Raw genomic sequence first — 19,066 nt, 5'->3', positions numbered from 1 at the left:
AACCACTGCAGATTATTTATTAATCTATAATTTACAGAAGTATAAGCACATTTACAGTATTCCTTTTTAAAAGAAAGACAAATAAACAAATGTAATTTGACCAGATCTAATGGAAAATTATTCTTTTCCTCTCTGTCCTTCGCTCTGAATAGTGAACTTCATTTACTACTCTACCACCTAAACCAGTAAAAAACACTGCACTGTATATAGCAACCAATCTGGTGTTCTAATCCAGTTCTGATCTAATGTTTGAATCGTTCTATCCTCCAAGTCAGTGATTAATTATATATTGTCCAGCTGGTCGGGATTACTAACTATATACATGGTAGACAAATTGCACGATATACAAAAAAGCTGGGATTTTAAGGAAGAAAAGCCTCCTGTGTGTGATAAACAGTGAAGACTAAAATCTGGAGAGTATTTCTTCTTCATTATGAGGGCCTGCTGCATTCATACCCGGCATGACACAGTCATTACACTGTAGGCAAGACTTGAACAATGAGGTGTGCATGTTAAACATGGATAATCATATGACTTGAAACGTTCAGCTCTTACACAGTTACAGAGCAGGACGATTTTGTCTCACCACAAGAACAACATTCTGTACTAACACTAATGAAAACTTAACTGGTATTTTATTCTTGCGGCATCAAAATGACATGTACTAGGCTGGCTGCCATGTACGATTTTGTTTCATGGACATCACTTATCTACAAGTTTATAAACTTGCCCATGCAAGCATGACATTCAGTTACGAGTGTTGCTTTATTTCGGGGATGTGCTCTGTGATCACACTATTTTCTATTTGTAGTGTACATGCGATGGTATAAATGTACTAAATTTACTGCCATTCTAAACGTGTAAGTATTAGATAATGTCGGGCGTGAATAATGTTGGTGTGCATATATTATTAACCTTAAGGACTGAGCCCATTTTCCCCTTAAGGACTGAGCCCTTTTTTGCAATCCTGACCTTTGTCACTTTATACATTAATAACTCTGGGATGCTTTTACCGTTTATTCTGATTCAGAGATGACATATTCTACATTAACATAGTGGTAAATTTTCGTCGTTACTTGCATCCTCTCTTGGTGAGAAATCCCCAAATTTCATGAAATTTTAGCATTTTTCGAACTTTGAAACTCTCTGCTTGTAAGGAAAATGGATATTCCAAATAAATTATATATTGATTCACCTATACAATATTGTCTACTTTATGTTTGCATCATAAAGTTGACATGTTTTTACTTTTGGAAGACATTAGAGGGCTTCAAAGTTCAGCAGCAATTTTCCAATTTTTCACGAAAATTTCAAAATCGGAATTTTTCAGGGACCAGTTAAGTTTGAAGTGGATTTGAAGGGCTTTCATCTTAGAAATACCCCATAAATGACCCCATTATAGAAACGGTACCCCTCAAAGTATTCAAAATGAGATTCAGAAAGTTTGTTGATCCTTTAGGTGTTTCACAGGAATAGCAGCAAAGTGAAGGAGAAAATTCTAAATCTTCATTTTTTACACTCGCATGTTCTTGTAGAGCCATTTTTTTACAAGGGGTAAAAGGAGAGAAATCCCCCCCGAAAATTTGTAACCCCATTTCTCTTGAGTAAGGAAACACCTCATATGTGGATGTAAAGTGCTCCGTCGGTGCACCAGAGGGCTCAGAAGGTAAAGAGAGACAATGGGATTTTGAAGAGGGAATTTTGCTGAAATGGTTTTTGGGGGGGCATGTCGCATGCATGTCCACATGGCATACTATTTTGGAAACTACACCACTCAAGGAACGTAAAAAGGGGTACAGTGAGCCTTAACACCCCACAGGTGTTCGATGACTTTTTGTTAAAGTCGGATGTGTAAATGAAAATTATTTTTTTCACTAAAATGCAGTTTTTTCCCCCAAATTTCACATTTTTACAAGGGGTAATAGGAGAAAATGCCCCCCAAAATTTGTAACCCCATTTCTTATGAGTATGGAAATACCCCATGTGTGGATGTCAAGTGCTCTGCTGCCACACTACAATGCTCATTGGGCGCTTGACAGATCTTTGGAACAGTGGGCTGTGCAAATGAAAAATAAAATTTTTAATTTTCATGGACCACTGTTCAAAAAATCTGTTAGACACCTGTGGGGCGTAAATGCTCACTGCACCTCTTATTACATTTCGTGAGGGGTGTAGTTTTCAAAATGGGTTCACATGTGGGGGGGAGGTCCATTGATTTGGCACTATGGGGGCTTTATAAACACACATGGCATTCAATTCCGGACAAATTTTCTCTCCAAAAGCCCAACGGCGCTCCTTCTCTTCTGAGCATTGTAGTTCACCCGCAGACCACTTTACATCCATGGGGGGCTTTTTTTACCTATTTTCCCTTTTCAAAATGAAAAAGAAGAACACCAGCATTTTAGTTAAAAAAAATATATATATTTCATATTCCCATCCATCTAACGAAAATTTGCCAAACACCTGTGGAGTGTTAAGGCTCACTATACCCCTTGTTACGTTCCATGAGGGGTGTAGTTTCCAAAATGGGGTCACATGTGGGTATTTATTTTTTTGCATTTATGTCAGAACAGCTGTGAAATCAGCCACCCCTGTGCAAATCACCAATTTAGGCCTCAAATCTACATAATGCGCTCTCACTCCTGAGCCTTGTTGTGCATCCACAGAGCATATTAAGCCCACATATGGGGTATTTCCGTACTCAGGAGAAATTTTGGGGGTCTTTTTTCCTTTTACCTCTTGTGAAAATAAAAAGTATGGGGCAACACCAACATGTTAGTGTTACACTAACTTTTCCTTTTCATAAGGGGTAAAAGGAGAAAAAGCCCCCCAAAATTTGTAACTCAATTGCTCCCGAGTACAGAAATACCCCATGTGTGGCCCTAAACTGTTTCCTTGAAATACGACAGGGCTCCGAAGTGAGAGAGCGCCATGCGCATTTCAAGACTGTATTAGGGATTGCATAGGGGTGGACATAGGTGTATTCTACGCCAGTGATTCCCAAACAGGGTGCCTCCAGCTGTTGCTAAACTACCAGCATGCCTGGACAGTAAGTGGCTGTCCGGAAATGCTGTTGTTGTTGTTGTTTTGCAACAGCTGGAGGCTCCGTTTTGGAAACACTACCGTACGATACGTTTTTCATTTTTATCGGGGGGGGGGGGCGGGGGGGGCAGTGTAAGGGGGTGTATATGTAGAGTTTTACCTTTTATTATGTGTTAGTGTAGGGTAGTGTTTTTAGGGCACATTCACACAGGTGGGGGTTTATGGTGAGTTTCCCGCTAGGAGTTTATAGCTGCGGTGGAAAATTTGCCGCAGCTCAAACTTGAAGCAGGAAAGTCCCTGTAAATCCGCCCCTATGAATGTACCCTGTACATTCACATGGGGGGGGGACAAACCTCCAGCTGTTGCAAACCTACAACTCCCAGCATGCACTGACAGGCCGTGCATGCTGGGAGTTGTAGTTTTGCAACAACTGGAGGCACACTGGTTGGAAAACCTTCAGTTAGGTTCTGTTACCAAGCATTTTCCATCCAGTGTGCCTCCAGCTGTTGCAAAACTACAACTCACAGCATGTACTGATTGCCGAAGGGCATGCTGGGAGATGTAGTTATACAACAGCTGGAGGTACGCAACTACAACTCCCAGCATGGTGAGACAGACCTTTGCTGTTTGTGCATGCTGGGATTGTAGTTTTGCAAGATTTAGAGGGCCAAGGTTTAGAGACCACTGCACAGTGATCTTCAAACTGTGGCCCTCCAGATGTTGCAAAACTACAAATCCCAGCATGCCCAGACAGAAAACTGCTGTGTGGGCATGCTGAGAGTTGTAGTTTTGCAAGATCTAGAGGGCCACAGTTTAGAGACCACTGCACAGTGATCTCCAAACTGTAGCCCTCCAGCTGTTGCTAGGCAACTCACCGGCATCTGTAGTCTGCACCAGGGAGTCAGCCGCACGTCATCGCTGCCTATCCCTCACTCCTATCCCTTCAGGGGGATCGTGAGTGTCTTGTACAGCCCTGATCCCCCTTATTTTCCGGGTCACTGGAGACCCTTATGACCCGGAATCGCCTCTCAGGACCCCCCTTGGCGATGATTTGAGCAGGCATCCCGGTCCGGTCCCCAACCGGCTAGCGGAGGGGATCGGAATTCCCACAGGTGTACCCATACGCCCTCAGTCCTTAAATGGTTAAAATGTTATTTATGATAATTGTTTAAGAATGCATTCAATGCATTTAGTAAGAGGAACACGAATGCCATGAATACAGAGGATACCTGTAATCTGATGAAGGGAGTCTTTACCTTCCGAATTGCGTCATTGCTATTTTTATGGTTTACCTGTATTAACAAACTATTGATACTTTACATCCTGACGTCTCTCGAAGATTTAAAGGGGTTTTCCGGTGCCGTCACGCTCCTCCCCTCGCTGCAAACCTACGGGAGGGGGCGTGATAGCTGTCACGCCCCCTCCCATAGGCTTGCATTGAGGGGCGGAGCGTGACATCACACGGGGGCGGAGGCGTGACGTCACACGCCGCAGGCCCTGTGGTCGCTGGTAATCAGACCGACTGATTACAAACGGGGTGCCGCGTGCAAGATCACAGGGGTCCCCAGCGGCGGTATTCCCGCGATCAGGCATCTTATCCCTATCCTTTGGATAGGGGTTAAGATGTCTAAGCACCGGAGAACCCCTTTAAGCAAGAGCAATACCATTACCAGCACTGAATACAGATGAAGGCATTTCAGTAACTGGGAAATCAAATACCCCCCACAAAAAGTTACTATTAAGTCTATGAGGTTAATGGAAGCAAATGTTTTTGGAACCTTATCCTGATGGCTCTTTGTCAGGCCCAAGGCCTGATTATTAAAATCCTATATGTGTATTATAATTATAACTGTGTGATGTATTATCCAAGCCATGGATGAGAGGTCATTCAGACTGTGGGTTTGTGTATTGCATTTTATTGGGGGTCTGGCTGTTTGTTTACATCTCCTTTGAAGTCAAAGGCTTTTTTGAAGTCATGCACTCTGGTCCCATCCTATAATCAAACAGATAAGGGGCCAGGAAGAGGTGGGATCAGAGGGGAGGGGGGAATGGAGTCTCCCTCCCAAGAAAGCAGATATGATATTTAAAACAATGCTAGACTCAGGGTGTTCAAGGCTGTGCCCAAAGCTGACAAGACCAGCCTTAGAACAGCTGGACTCTCACTCTCATGGACTGATACCATCATGCTGTAAGAACTTCATCTTTTGTTTTCTGAACTTGTCTTGCAAAACTCTTTTATATATTTTTGTAACTGTATGTCATTTGTTTCTGTATTTTTATATAGTCAGCACTGTGATACCTTTTATCAGAGTAAATGTTTAATTAATCAGCTCTGGTCTTTGATCTCTAAATATATGAGCTCACCTTTCTGAAGGCAGCTCTGGTGGAAACACATTTATCTAAGGGTTAATTTGGTGACTTGCTGGGACTAATAGTGGATACCCAGAGATCTGGTGGCCTTAACCCTTGCACCATCACACTCTCTCTAGCGTCTTAGCTGGACCGATAGGGTGTGATCGTGACACTCTTGTATTTAACTGAAAGGCCATTAGAACATTTATTATTCAGACAATACATTCAGCTATTCTTAGGAATGTGCGAATGTCCCCCTGCTAAGTAAACACAACAAATAAATTGCCCCAGATGGAGTGGAGGTTACACTAAATTGACTGCGACAAGATGCCCAAAGGGCAATTATCCTCATAGATCCCTCCATCGGAGGGATCTATGAGGATAAGTGCCCCTTGGGCATCTTGTTGCAGTCAATGTCCCCCTGCTGTCCCCAGGAAAAGAACTACTTACTGTTCATTACATAATTTTGTGCAGGTGCCCATCAGGCCAACTAAAATAAAGGAAAGGGGGGGAAAAAGGTGAGCTCCTAGTGTAGAGGTTTAAGGTAAGCAGGTGCTCCAAAATGGTTTAAATCTGCTTACCAGATGATGTTGCGCTGCGGGCCCGTAATATCACAATGTAGACGGAGGTCAGCTGGCCAAGGCGTCCTTCTCAAGTGGCTCAGGGTCACTTCAGTGAAGATAAATAGCGTTTGGATGGGTATCCGAGAAAATAGGACTCTGCCAGGCGCTTCTCCTCGAAATAATGAAGGTCCAGACCACGCAAAATGGCTGCAAGGACGATCACTTTAATGGTGCTATTAAAGTGATCATCCTTGCAGCCATTTTGCATGGTCTGGACCTTCATTTTTTCGAGGAGAAGCGCCTGCAGAGTCCTATTTTCTCGGATACCCATCCAAACGCTGCTCATCAGGCCAACTAGGCTCTAACCTGTCAAAGCATTGACTCTGCAAAGCTTCTGAAGGTGTCCTGTAGTATCTGGTAGCAACAAATTAGCAGCAGATCCTTTAAGTCCTGTAAGTTGTGAAGTGAAGACACATTCACAAAAGTTTTTTCAGCATCTCCCACAGATTCTGGATAGGATTACGATCTGAAAAATTTGAAAGCCAAGAAAACATATTGGCCATCTTCCAATTTTTGCAGTGTGGCAGGTTGCATTACCCTGCTGAAAGAGACCAATGCCCTTAAGGAGGCCAATGCCATTTACCTTGAAGTGGTGTACTTTGTCTGCAAGAATGCTTAGGTACAGTTGGTGGTAATAGTTCCATAAGTGACAGTACACAAGGTTATCCAACAGAACATCTGCCTAAAGCCTTACACTACCACCATCTACATGCCTTCTTCTGATTCTGTGTTCTGTTGCTATCTTTTCCCAAGTAAGGAACACACAGGCAACTGGTCATTCACATGAAAAGAAAATGTGATTCATTAGTCCAGGCCACCTTCTTTCATTGTTCCATGGTCCAGCCCTGAAGTTTACATGCTCATTGAAGGTAGTTTTGGGGTCATCATTCACAACGTGACCGCTATGCGACTCCTAAGCAGAAAACATTGATGCAAACTAAATGTTCTCACACCTTTATACCAGTCAGCATTAACTTTTTAAACAATTTGTAATACATAAGCTTTTCTGTTGGAGCTATCCAGATGGGCTAGCATTTGTTCCCTACACACATCAATAAGCCTTTGGCACCTATCAGCTTGTCACTAATTCACTTGATGTTTGACCTTGGGCCTTTTTGAAAGTACTAAGAACTGCATACCGGAAAACCCCAACCAACATGGGGAGTTTTCCAGATGGCCTTTGTCAAAGTCACTCAAATCCTTACATTTGCCTATACTTTCCTGTATAAACTCAAAGAAGACCTTACTGATCTTACTGATCTCCAAATAATCCATGTTATTAATTTAATCTGTCAATGGCTGCTACATTTCTATACATCTATTTCTGTTCATTCATTCTAGCTTTTTTAGTTCTTTTCAGTCAGATTTCTGGTGATCTGTGAAGTCCAGAATAACATAACATTTTGGGCTTTTCAATACAGTAAAAAATAAAAATGCTATGGATTGTGTTTCTGGAACAGGTCATAACGCATCTATCATACCCTTCATGGCTCTTGTAAAAACAGAAGCCATGACTACAATGTGAACCAAGAAAGCTGATGATGATAAAGTAGACAAATAAATGGTACCTCAACGTAATAATATAAGCCGTTACAATATATTTTTAGAACATCGACTTCTGTACAGTGAAAATGAGATGAGCACTACTACAAGAAACCATGAATGTGAGCATTAGCTTTAATATTTTATCTGTCATACGTCCCAAAGGGTAAAAAAAAACTCGAGTTGAATCATTACCCCTCATCTTGTTATCTTAATGGGTAACTTATCAAGTGTCATTCTTTCTCGGCTGCATTCGATGTCCTCATTTACAGATTGCAAGTAAAAAAAACTGAAAGTTGTGGGCCTAAATTATTCATAATCTATTGTATTAGTGTGTGTTCTGTGAACATTCGCCACTGGCAAAGGGGGCCAGATTATTTTTCACTTTTAATTGTGTGGATATCTTATCCACTTTGTGGAAAATGAAGAGCGATACCTGAAACCATAGGTGCTGTGAGATGAATAAAGCCGTTTCTTGTGCCTTTTATTTAAAACCAGAGCAACTATTTCGAAGATGTAACTTTAACGCAGGAAGGACAGGAAGATCTGCTTGCTATTTACCCAAGTAGGGCTTGTCTATTTGTGTGTTGAACACATGAGAGGTTAATACGGGGCTCAAGCTGCTCTGACAAGACTGGAGGTGACACAGAAGACCGTAGAATTCCATCAGGTTACAATAGGAGTCATTGTGTGTACACAGCAGTTCAGAACAGCAGGCTTTTTACTCAACTCTCATAGTTCTACAAAGCTACAATATTAAAACCCTCTACGATGGCTGTGCTAACACCTGCGAGATAACATGCTTAAGGAGTCAAGATAATGTGTAATATTCCCCGCTGTGTCAGGCAGCTATGCACACAATGTACAATATCTTACAGGCATCATTGATACTTTTATCTTGTTTGCGTTACATATATATTTATCATGTTGCGTAACAAGATAAATGACAATATGGAGTCCAGCTCAGAAGACTCCCACCTAACAGTTCAGTTTGCCAAAGAAAGCTACAACCAGAAGACAGTTCTCTTACAGCGGCCGAGGAAGTGGTATATATTTTTTTATTTTATAGCAGCTATTCACTCTCTGGGAGGTTTTGTGAGCAGGAATTCCACTATGGCGTCCATATGCCCTAGTCCCTACTGATAATAGCTTCCAGTGTCCAGAGGTCCCTTTAGCTTCCCGAGTGTAGGTTCTGAAAATACGAAACCATTGGTCTGCTTTCTGCTAATCCAGAAGTAGGTCTTAAACTAACAGCATGGAGGCTGTATGGAGGCACACAAGTACAAATGTGTCTCGGCTATGACATATTGCAATCCAGCAGAAAACCCCTCTGCCTGCATATGAATCCATGAGTCACAGTATGGCCCCAGAGAAATCTGTGTGTGCCATCTTACTTTTCTGTCCAATTAAAAATTAGTGCAAAACTATAAACGGTAGTGCACATAGGGTTGATTTAGACAGGACTACATATTTTTTGAATAATGATATAAAATGCCATGTTGTCCTTATTTTATTTTTACACAAGAATCAGATGAATTCAATCTGTAAAGCTGCATTCCAATATTTTTATGTTAATATTCCTTTCATTCATTTTGCACAGATAGAAGAATTCCAGCTCTTTAATAGATCTAATAGCCGTCTTTATTCACACGGAGTTACATGGATCACAGCTATAGGACAGGATGTGACGCGTTTCGGCCAGGTGCTGGCCTTACTCATACATTGTGTATGAGTAAGGCCAGCACCTGGCTGAAACGCATCACATCCTGTCCTGTACCTGTGATCCATGTAACTTTGTGTGAATAAAGACGGCTATTAGATCTATGAATGAGCTGGAATTCTTCTATCTTTGTGCATTCAAGTTGGGAATAGCCCGTTCCCTTTCCGTGCTCGATTCTATGGGCTTCGGGACAGCTGATCTACACATTTATTTCATTCATTTTATATAGAAAAAAGTAAAGATGCTAGAATCACCATTCATTCTGCAAGGAGTTTACCTGATTGGCAGTATCATAGCTTAACCTTTACAGTGCCCTGTAGACTTACTGTGTAAGTCATGAGGGCTAGCATAATACAAAGCTTATTAATGGGTCTTTCATGATACTCATTACAACTGTATTGATGCTTTTGTGGCCTGCAGGATCAGGGGAGCAACATTGGAACTGAAAAATAAGGTTTTGCATTAATCATCTTGGAAAGGAAAATCTATGTCTTAAATACAAAGAACAAAATGTACAATTAGTAAATCTATGTTATATGCACTTTCCCTTTAAAAATTAACTAGATCTATTGCTTTATATACCAAAACTGCTCCAGGGAAATGTCATTAAATTTTCATGTTATGTGGCAACTGTAAATTCAGAGTGTTGTATTGAGTGGTAAATCCTAGCTGGCATATTTATTGTAAAATTATGCCTCCTCCATTAGTATTATGGGAGGTAATGTGCAGCTTTGTGAATTGCTTACAGCATTCCTTAGACAACCTACACCAGGGCAGGTCTACTTTACAATTAGATTGTATGTCCAGGGTAAGAAAAGTGGGTCTGCTTTTTCCCCCCTAGAAACAGTGCTATTCTTGGTATTGCAGCTCATCCTCACAGGTTGTGTCTGGTATTTCAGGTTCAGCTCTATTCACTTTAATGGAGTTGAGCTTCAGATTCATTAAGTGAGCAAAGCTGCAATATCAGACACTGGCTATAAATAGGTGTAGCAATGGTTTTTGGAAGACATCACCGTGTATTTCTAAAGCTGGACAAACAACAACCCGTTCAAATGATACCAGTCATTTATAAAAAATGATATGTCAGAGACAAATCAAAGGTATTTTTGCCAGGATCTGAGTATTGAATGAGCCAGGAGATACAGTCTTATTCAAAGATTGGGGAAGGGACCATAGTCTCTGGATGAAATAGTGTGGTGTCTGGGTGCTCTACTCCCAGTAAAATCACAGTAGAAAAAAGAGGCTCACACACACTAGTATTCTGCAATAAATCTTCTTTATTTATATAAGTATTCTTCAATAATGCAAAAGCAAAGTGCAGAATATAATCACCACGTGTGGATCATGCAAAGTCCGCAGGTAGTTACAAGGAGAGGTATCCGGCTTCTTGAGCTTCAGCATGCAGCTTCACTGCCATACTTCTTTAGCCGTCTCCGTTCACTGAAGGACAGGTGAGAACGTATGCTACGTTTCAGAGGCGTTGCCATACTTCTTTAGCAATCTCCGTTCACGGAAGGACAGGTGAGAACGTATGCTACATTTCAGAGGCATTGCCATACTTCTTTAGCTGTCTCCGTTCACTGAAGGACAGATTAGAACGTATGCTACATTTCAGAGGCATTGCCATACTTCTTTAGCCGTCTCCGTTCACTGAAGGACAGGTGAGAACGTATGCTACGTTTCAGAGACATTGCCATATTTCTTTAGCCGTCTCCGTTCACTGAAGGACATGTGAGAACGTATGCTACGTTTCGGAGGCGATGCCATACTTCTTTAGCCGTCTCCGTTCACTGAAGGACAGGTGAGAACGTATGCTACGTTTCAGAGACGTTGCCATACTTCTTTAGCCGTCTCCGTTCACTGAAGGACAGGTGAGAACGTATGCTACGTTTCAGAGGCGTTGCCATACTTCTTTAGCCGTCTCCGTTCACTGAAGGACAGGTGAGAACGTATGCTACGTTTCAGAGGCGTTGCCATACTTCTTTGGCCGTCTCCGTTCACTCAAGGACAGGTGAGAACGTATGCTACGTTTCAGAGGCGTTTCCTTACTTCTTTAGCCGTCTCCGTTCACGGAAGGACAGGTGAGAACGTATGCTACATTTCAGAGGCATTGACATACTTCTTTAGCCGTCTCCGTTCACTGAAGGACAGATTAGAACGTATGCTACGTTTCAGAGGCATTGCCATACTTCTTTAGCCATCTCCGTTCACTGAAGGACAGGTGAGAACGTATGCTACGTTTCAGAGGCGTTGCCATACTTCTTTAGCCGTCTCCGTTCACTGAAGGACAGGTGAGAACGTATGCTACGTTTCGGAGGCGTTGCCATACTTCTTTAGCCGTCTCCGTTCACGGAAGGACAGGTGAGAACGTATGCTACATTTCAGAGGCATTGCCATACTTCTTTAGCCGTCTCCGTTCACTGAAGGACAGATTAGAACGTATGCTACATTTCAGAGGCGGTGCCATACTTCTTTAGCCGTCTCTGTTCACTGAAGGACAGGTGAGAACGTATGCTACGTTTCAGAGACGTTGCCATACTTCTTTAGCTGTCTCTGTTCACTGAAGGACAGGTGAGAACGTATGCTACATTTCAGAGGCATTGCCATGCTTCTTTAGCCGTCTCCGTTCACTGAAGGACAGGTGAGAACGTATGCTACGTTTCAGAGGCGTTGCCATACTTCTTTAGCCGTCTCCGTTCACGGTTCTTGTTATTGGTTAGGGTCCAAATGCTCACAAGGACATGTCAAAATTTTTTTATTTTTTATAGGTATACTTTAAATGTTGGCTGTTAAGTTAGGGGAGAACATTGTGCTCTTTTTAACCTGAGACTCCAGACAAATTTTTATAATAGTAAAAAGGGCCTACTAGAGTAGTACCATGTGCTAAAGTTGCAAAACATATCAAGGATGTTAAAAGAAATAATGGTCCTGGTATGCTACCTTACCTTAGTAGGTCCATTTCACTTCCCCTTTCAGTTCCCTTTTAGAGTCTCTTCAACTATTTTTGTTTTAGGGTATGTTCCGACACTGTGGATATTCTGCAGATTCTCCCCATTAACATCAATAGGTAAGTCTAATAAGTCTGCAAGTGCAGCATTGCCCATAACTAATAAAGATATTTAATAGGTTCTGTTCTATACATTATAGCAGAGTAAGTTATTTTTAGGGGAAAAAACACTGGGCACATAACACTGGACAGTGTGACAAGGTATTATTAAATAATGTATTAACCTTTCAGTTGCTTATCTTAATGGTTATGAGATATAGGGAAAAATAATGGGAACCTGCAGTTTGTTTTTCGTTCTCGTCAACAGGAAATAAGTTGCAAGCCGAGCCAGCACACAAATGAAAGAAAAAAAAATATCTACTAAGCTAATAACCCGCTGGAATAGACATACAATAGGCAGCATCATATGTGAAATTTGTGGATTTCATTTTCATTCTGTCAAGGGAAATTTGTACTAGATGAATCAAGTACAAGCTAAAATATCTCCCATAGAGGCCACCCTTATTTGTTCTCCTGTTCCTGCTTTAGCTGAACTATTGACCCTTTTAGTAATCAGCAGCTGTACCTTGATAGGCAATCATCATTTTAACCTTCGTAATGCCGGCTTGTCCAGCAGCCAAGAAACCTTCCACTAGCTTTCTATTATTAAGATCAACATAATATGGTTCAGAGGTGAAATTAATTAAAACGCATAATTTGACAGCTATAACTGGATTACATATCTAAAGTATACTAAAAATAAAACTATTTATAATTAGATAAAAATGGATCTCAGGCTAAAATGACAAAATGTAATATACTCAATATTTGAAATCTGCTCCATGACATATGGCAGCAGCAATTTGCCATAGGGACATGTCCGTCAAGCATAGAAAAGGTAAATGAGACATGTTGAGGGACCACAGTTTTGGTGCCATGAGAGTCATGGCACCAGTACTGTGGTCCTTTAACATGTCTTATTTACCTTTTCAATGCTTCATGGACATGTCCCTATGGCAAATTGCTGCTGCCACATGTCCATGTATACATATTAATGAGCTGTCGATGTAAACAAGACACAGTAGGAGACAATGATATTTCTTGTGAGAGCACAGCATGGAAGCAAAAAAGGGCCCTTAAGACAGGCAGATATGTTCACTAATGAGCACTCTAGTAGATCAGTTTTCATTTAGGGTGGGTCACATGTGCCATATTTTGCCAATGCATGATATTATCCTATGCATTGAAGTCAATGGGTAGCAAAATATGCAGCTGATTTTGCTACCCATTGACTTCGGTGGGTAAAAAAATGCAGCCGCACATACGTAGCAAAATACGGCATGTGTGACCCTACCCTTAAAGGGGTTTTCCACCCCTAGACATCTTATCCCCTATCCAAAGGATAGGAGATAAGATGTCTGATTGCGGAGGTCTCGCCGCTGGGGACCCCCGCAATATAGCACACAGCACCCACCTGTTACTGCTCGGGAAGCGCTGGAGGGTCCGGCTCCCTACCACGGGGACGGAAGATCGTGATGTCACGACTCCGCCCTGTGTGATGCCACGCCCCGCCCCCTCAATGCAAGTGTAGGGGAGGGGGCATGACAGCCCCACTGCAGTATAGCCATGCCCCCTGGAGAACAGGTGACTTATGACATGTTGCATCATACCACATGGAATGCTGGGAAAGGTTAGAGACAACAGTAAAATAAAAAGACTTGCACTAAAGCACTTCCAGATGTGGATCCCGTGCATGTAACAAACCGAAGCATTGAGGTAAAAGAATCATATTACACAGTATTCTGATTTCGAATACACCTTTGATTTCGCTCCATACACCTGGACCTGACATTTGATTTACATCAAATGTCAAAAGGAAAAGTCTACAGATACCCTTTAATGCATTTTTTAAATCTTGCAGTGTTTTTGTGGTATAACAAATGTTTTTCTTCATTATTTATTAAACATTTTACTCAGTTTCTCTTCTGCAATCTGCATGTCTTCACATATAGCGCAAGCTGCTCTGTCTTGTTCAACGTGAAATTCACCTGATGGCTCTGTCTCCAGTCCTCCAGCTCTTTTCTCTTCTAAATGACCTTCTAAGCTGATTTATGACAAGGTCAATGGTCAACTAAGCACAATTATTAATGAAGACCTAGCATTTTTTTTGCTCTGCACCATAATAGTAACAATGCAATAGGTACAATGAAAGAAAATTGTATTCAAAGGTGTCCAGGCAACATTCTGGCAGCAAAAGATACCAGACCCTGAATGGAAACAGATCTGACATTGCTTCCTCAGCACCATTATGAATAAAAGCCATTATACTAGGTGTATCACAAAATTAAATACTAACTTTTTAAGGCAGATTTTTTATTTAAGTCTTAGGCTACTTTCACACTATAAAGTTCTTCTGTTTAAAGAACCGTTATAATTCTCCGTTATGAAAACCCTTAAAAACGGCCATTAAAAAAATCCCATTAAAGTCTATGGGATTTTTAAATTATCTGTTTTAACCCGTCATAGCCTGTTACTAATAACGGACGTTATTTGTGACAGGAGAAAAAACGGTACATGCACTATTTTTCTCCCGTCACAAAATAACATCTGTTATTAATAACGGGCTATGACGGATTAAAACGGATAATGTAAAAATCCCATAGACTTTAATGGGATTTTGTAACAGCCGTATGGGATTTTGGAACGGCCGTTTTTAAGGGTTTTCATAACGGAACATTATAACGGCTCTTTAACGGGGTACACAGGCACTAAGACACTCAGGCACCAAAGGATAAGGGATAAGATGCCTGATCACGAGGGTCCCGCCGCTGGGGACCCCCGTGACCTTCCACGCCGCACCCCGTTAGAATCAGCCCCCGGAGCGTGCTCGCTCCGGGTCTGATTACTGGCGATCACAGGATCACAGCTGCCACGCCCCCTCCATAGGCTTGCATTGAGGGGGCGGAGCGTGACATCACACGGGGCGGAGCCGTGATGTCACTATGCTCTGTCCCCGTGATTGCCAGTAATCAGACCCGGAGCAAGCACGCTCTGGGGGCTGATTCTAACGGGGTGCGGCGTGGAAGATCACGGGGGTCCCCAGCGGTGGGACCCCTGCGATCAGGCATCTTATCCCCTATCCAAAGGATAAGATGTCTTAGCGCCGGAGTACCCCTTTAACTAAAGAACTTTATAGTGTGAAAGCAGCCTTAAATAAATCAAGTTATGGAAGGCAACAGAACATGCAGGGTTGAGCTCACAGCCAGCTAAGGAATGTCGTCTTTTCAATACTCAGAACAAGAGACAAGGCTCTAACAGACAGCAGCATTTGCCAAAGCACCAGTTTCTCTTCACCGGAACAATGTCTCCTTTGTGTGGGTAGCATTAGACCGCTCTCGGACCCTATTCTGCAGAACTTGCTATAAAGGATACAAAGTGTCAGGAAGAAAGACTGTATAGCCCTACAACAACTTCTCGGCATTAATGGACGCTGTTCATTTTGTGAACATGCTCTTCCAATATGAGGGAGCTCTGTGTTTTTCAGTTGGAGCCTTCAGTAATGTGTAATGTGTATAAGCATCGATGACTGTAGCACATCATGGCCAAAGAATGTGGAATGGATTTGAATAATTTACTGTGATATCACATTGCATGAAATTATGTATAATTCATATTTGTGTTCTGAATTACACACTATGTATTTGATTATTTAGAGAAAATACATTTTATTCTTTAAAGAGCTTCTGGCACACTTCTAATATGGATGCAGAGACAATTAAGTGGCTATAAACAGTGATTGCACCCAACATACTGTAGATAGATATTCACATATACTCTGTGATAAACTTGTTCCAGAGCATGAAATGATGGGAGGGAAGATTTTAGCAATGGAAATTGATCCTTATCTATAGACATGGGACAAGAAAGAGGGGCCTGGAGTTGGTTGCCAAATAGAAAATATGAACAACTAGGACTAAAAAAAAACTTTTTTGCAGGTGCCCCATAGAAGCAGAATGGACTGCTTCTATGTCTTAAAGCCCTTGTCTACAGATTTCTAGGTTTGCATCTAAATTAACAGATGGGCTTCAAAAGCTCAAACTACACAAACTGAAGGTTCACTTCATTCATCTTTTGACAGGACACTAAGAACATAACTTGGGCATACATAAGGGTCTTTATCTTCTACTAGGGGAAAAAACTTCCATCTGCAAATTTGGCATTTTCTTATTGCATGACACAAAATTCTACATTCCAGTCAATATTGGCATCTGGATTTGCAAGACCTTGGCATCTGGATTTGCAATACTTCTCAAGCATTTTGCATATCTTTGTGTCTTATAGGAGGTATATGGTAAAATAAAAACTGAAGTCCCATTTTGAGAGTACAGAGTCTGTAATTGTTCTGGGGTGACTGGGTAAATCTGCCAGACCAATGTGAATCGGATTTTGTTGCTGATTCACTGTAGTTAAAAAATAATTATTAAAAATGTGGATTTTGACAACCGATGCTTCACACTGGCCCCAGGACCTGAGAAGTCATGCTCTCCACACCCTTCTCCTGTCCACACTGGCAAAAGCCAAAGGGAGAAAAGTAAGTGACATGGCACTAGAATCAGGCTCTCTATCATTATGTTATGCTGCTCAGACAGAGCAACATAAACCTGGGGGAAAATATCCTTTAAAATTAGCATTGCCCTACCACATAACATAGTAACAGTGAACCCAACAGCAGATTTCTAAAAAGAACCAGTTATTAATGTGACTAATGGTATTAAAGAGTTACTGTCAATTCTAAAACGTTCTGACATGTCATGTAGACATGCCGAAAGTTTTGATCAGTCTTGGGGTCTCAGTGCTGAGACCCACCACTGATCCCTAGACAAAGCATATAGATATAAAATTGAGCCTGTCTCTTTCAGTGAGTTGGAGCGAGCGCGGGGAGTGAAGAGCACCGCCCCATGCTTCTCCTGGCTATAACTAGGGATCGGTGGGGTCTAAGCACTAAGACCCCAACTAATTCATGGCTGAATAACTTGTCAAAAGTTTTTAAAAATTACAGTAAGATTGTTATTACTGAGAGGGAAATGTAATTTCTTTGATCCAGAGAGCTCATCTGATTGCTCCTATGGGGTCAGGAAGGCACAGTATTTCACCAATGAACCAAACATAAATAACTTTGCGACTACATAGCCTACGTTCTAATTTCACTTCGAGTCAAAAAATCAAGTGCAATCTCTAAACCTTGCTGCAGCCCAACCATGCAAGCTCATAACTAAGCAAGACACTTGAGTAACCGGGATGAACAGAGCAGGAATGCTGACTAAACAGTAATCCATCATGAGTGGAACAATTGTTAAGCTTTTTGTAGTTTGCGTAGTAAGGGTTTATTTACACGGCAGAATTTATGCTTGCGGAATCCAGCCTCAAGTTAAAGCCCATCCGCAAGCGGAAATTCAGAAGTGTGAATGGGAGTGCAGGATCCCATAGAAGTCTAAGGGCTTTAATTTGAGGTGGAATTCCGCAAGCAGAAATTCTGCTGTGTGAATAGAGCCTTAGGGTTATTTACTGACTTTTATTCCAGGAGATCTGCTGGATAAAGATGGGGAAATTGGCTTCTACTTCATGAGGGTTTCTTGCTATTATCTGAATGAACACTGACAGGTAACGGGTTAAAATGGATGGATGCATGTCTTTACAGTCTTGCAGGAAGTGAGGTAGGTGTCTCAAGCACTTATCACAAGTAAAATGCATGATTTCTTTAAAAGCATGTACAGGATAATAAAACATATGGGAAAAACATGTCCCTGGAACAAGAAGAAAAATACCTGATGCATTTCAGTCCTGTTAAATCGCTCAGCCATGAGTTGAGTGGGCCATTTTTCTTGTTCCCGAGGACACGTTGTTCCTATGTGTTTTATTATCCTGTAAATGTTTTTTTTTGTAAAGGAATTAATGATGGTTATTTTGGATTAGCGACAAGTGCTAAAAACACCAATCTCACTTTCTGCATCTGGGGACCTCATCTGCCATGATCAGCTCCTTCCAAAGCAACATCTGAACAAGGGGAAGATCTTCTCTACATACAGCATTGGCCAATTGGTTGGCTAAGTTTTTTCTTTTTTAATACAGGACTTTTTTCAGCCTTTTTTCCAAGCAGAGTTACTATGCTGCCATCCAAGGCACAGTAACATAAGTGCTGTACTACCATAAAAGGTTATTGAAGAGGATGTGTACTAAATTTGCCATATATTGGATGTCATAATTTGGTGCCTGAGCTCTGATCTCACAGTCTAAATCTAAATCTACAGCAGGAAATTGTTTTTTACATAAGCAACAACCATGGACAAGGCATATATGCACTAAAGGGCAACAGGAGGCCAAACTATGAATAAATACTGAACAAAGCAAGTCAGTGCAAACTTTTTCCACAGATTGTTTTCTCTGCGGACAGAGAAAAGAGTACCTGTCAAGAAAAAAACTTTCAATATGTTGCAGAGTAATGTATTATGAAAAACTTTCTAAATATATGTTAGGATTTTTTTTTTATATTTGCATGTTTATTTTCAGTTTTCAAAACCAACCACTAAGGGTCTCCCTACATGTCCTGGACGCTAGTCTCTTATTGATTTCGGACTCATGCCGGCCCGGCACAAGTCCGAAATCTCAGGCTGAGGCCAGGACACGTGACCAGCACAGCGCTGCTCCCGGCCTGTCAATCAGACAGGCGGGAGCGAGCGTTGTGTTCGTAGCAGCTCCAGAAGGGAGATCTGTCTACAGCTGTCAGCCCTGCTTACAGTCCCT

The 19,066-nt window shown here is 41.6% G+C and overlaps 1 protein-coding gene across 10 annotated transcripts in view; it reads right to left on the bottom strand.

Annotated features, from left to right (window-relative positions):
- The window catches only part of RARB (retinoic acid receptor beta), a 946,796-nt gene that overhangs the window by 109,417 nt on the left and 818,313 nt on the right, over window positions 1-19,066 (bottom strand). The gene's annotated exons all lie outside the window — the stretch shown is intronic.

The sequence above is a fragment of the Hyla sarda genome, chromosome 5, assembly GCF_029499605.1.
Source record: "Hyla sarda isolate aHylSar1 chromosome 5, aHylSar1.hap1, whole genome shotgun sequence".
Classification (NCBI taxonomy): domain Eukaryota; kingdom Metazoa; phylum Chordata; class Amphibia; order Anura; family Hylidae; genus Hyla; species Hyla sarda.
The sequence above is the reverse complement of the archived record's forward strand: the minus strand, read 5'-3'. Positions and strand labels throughout refer to the sequence as shown.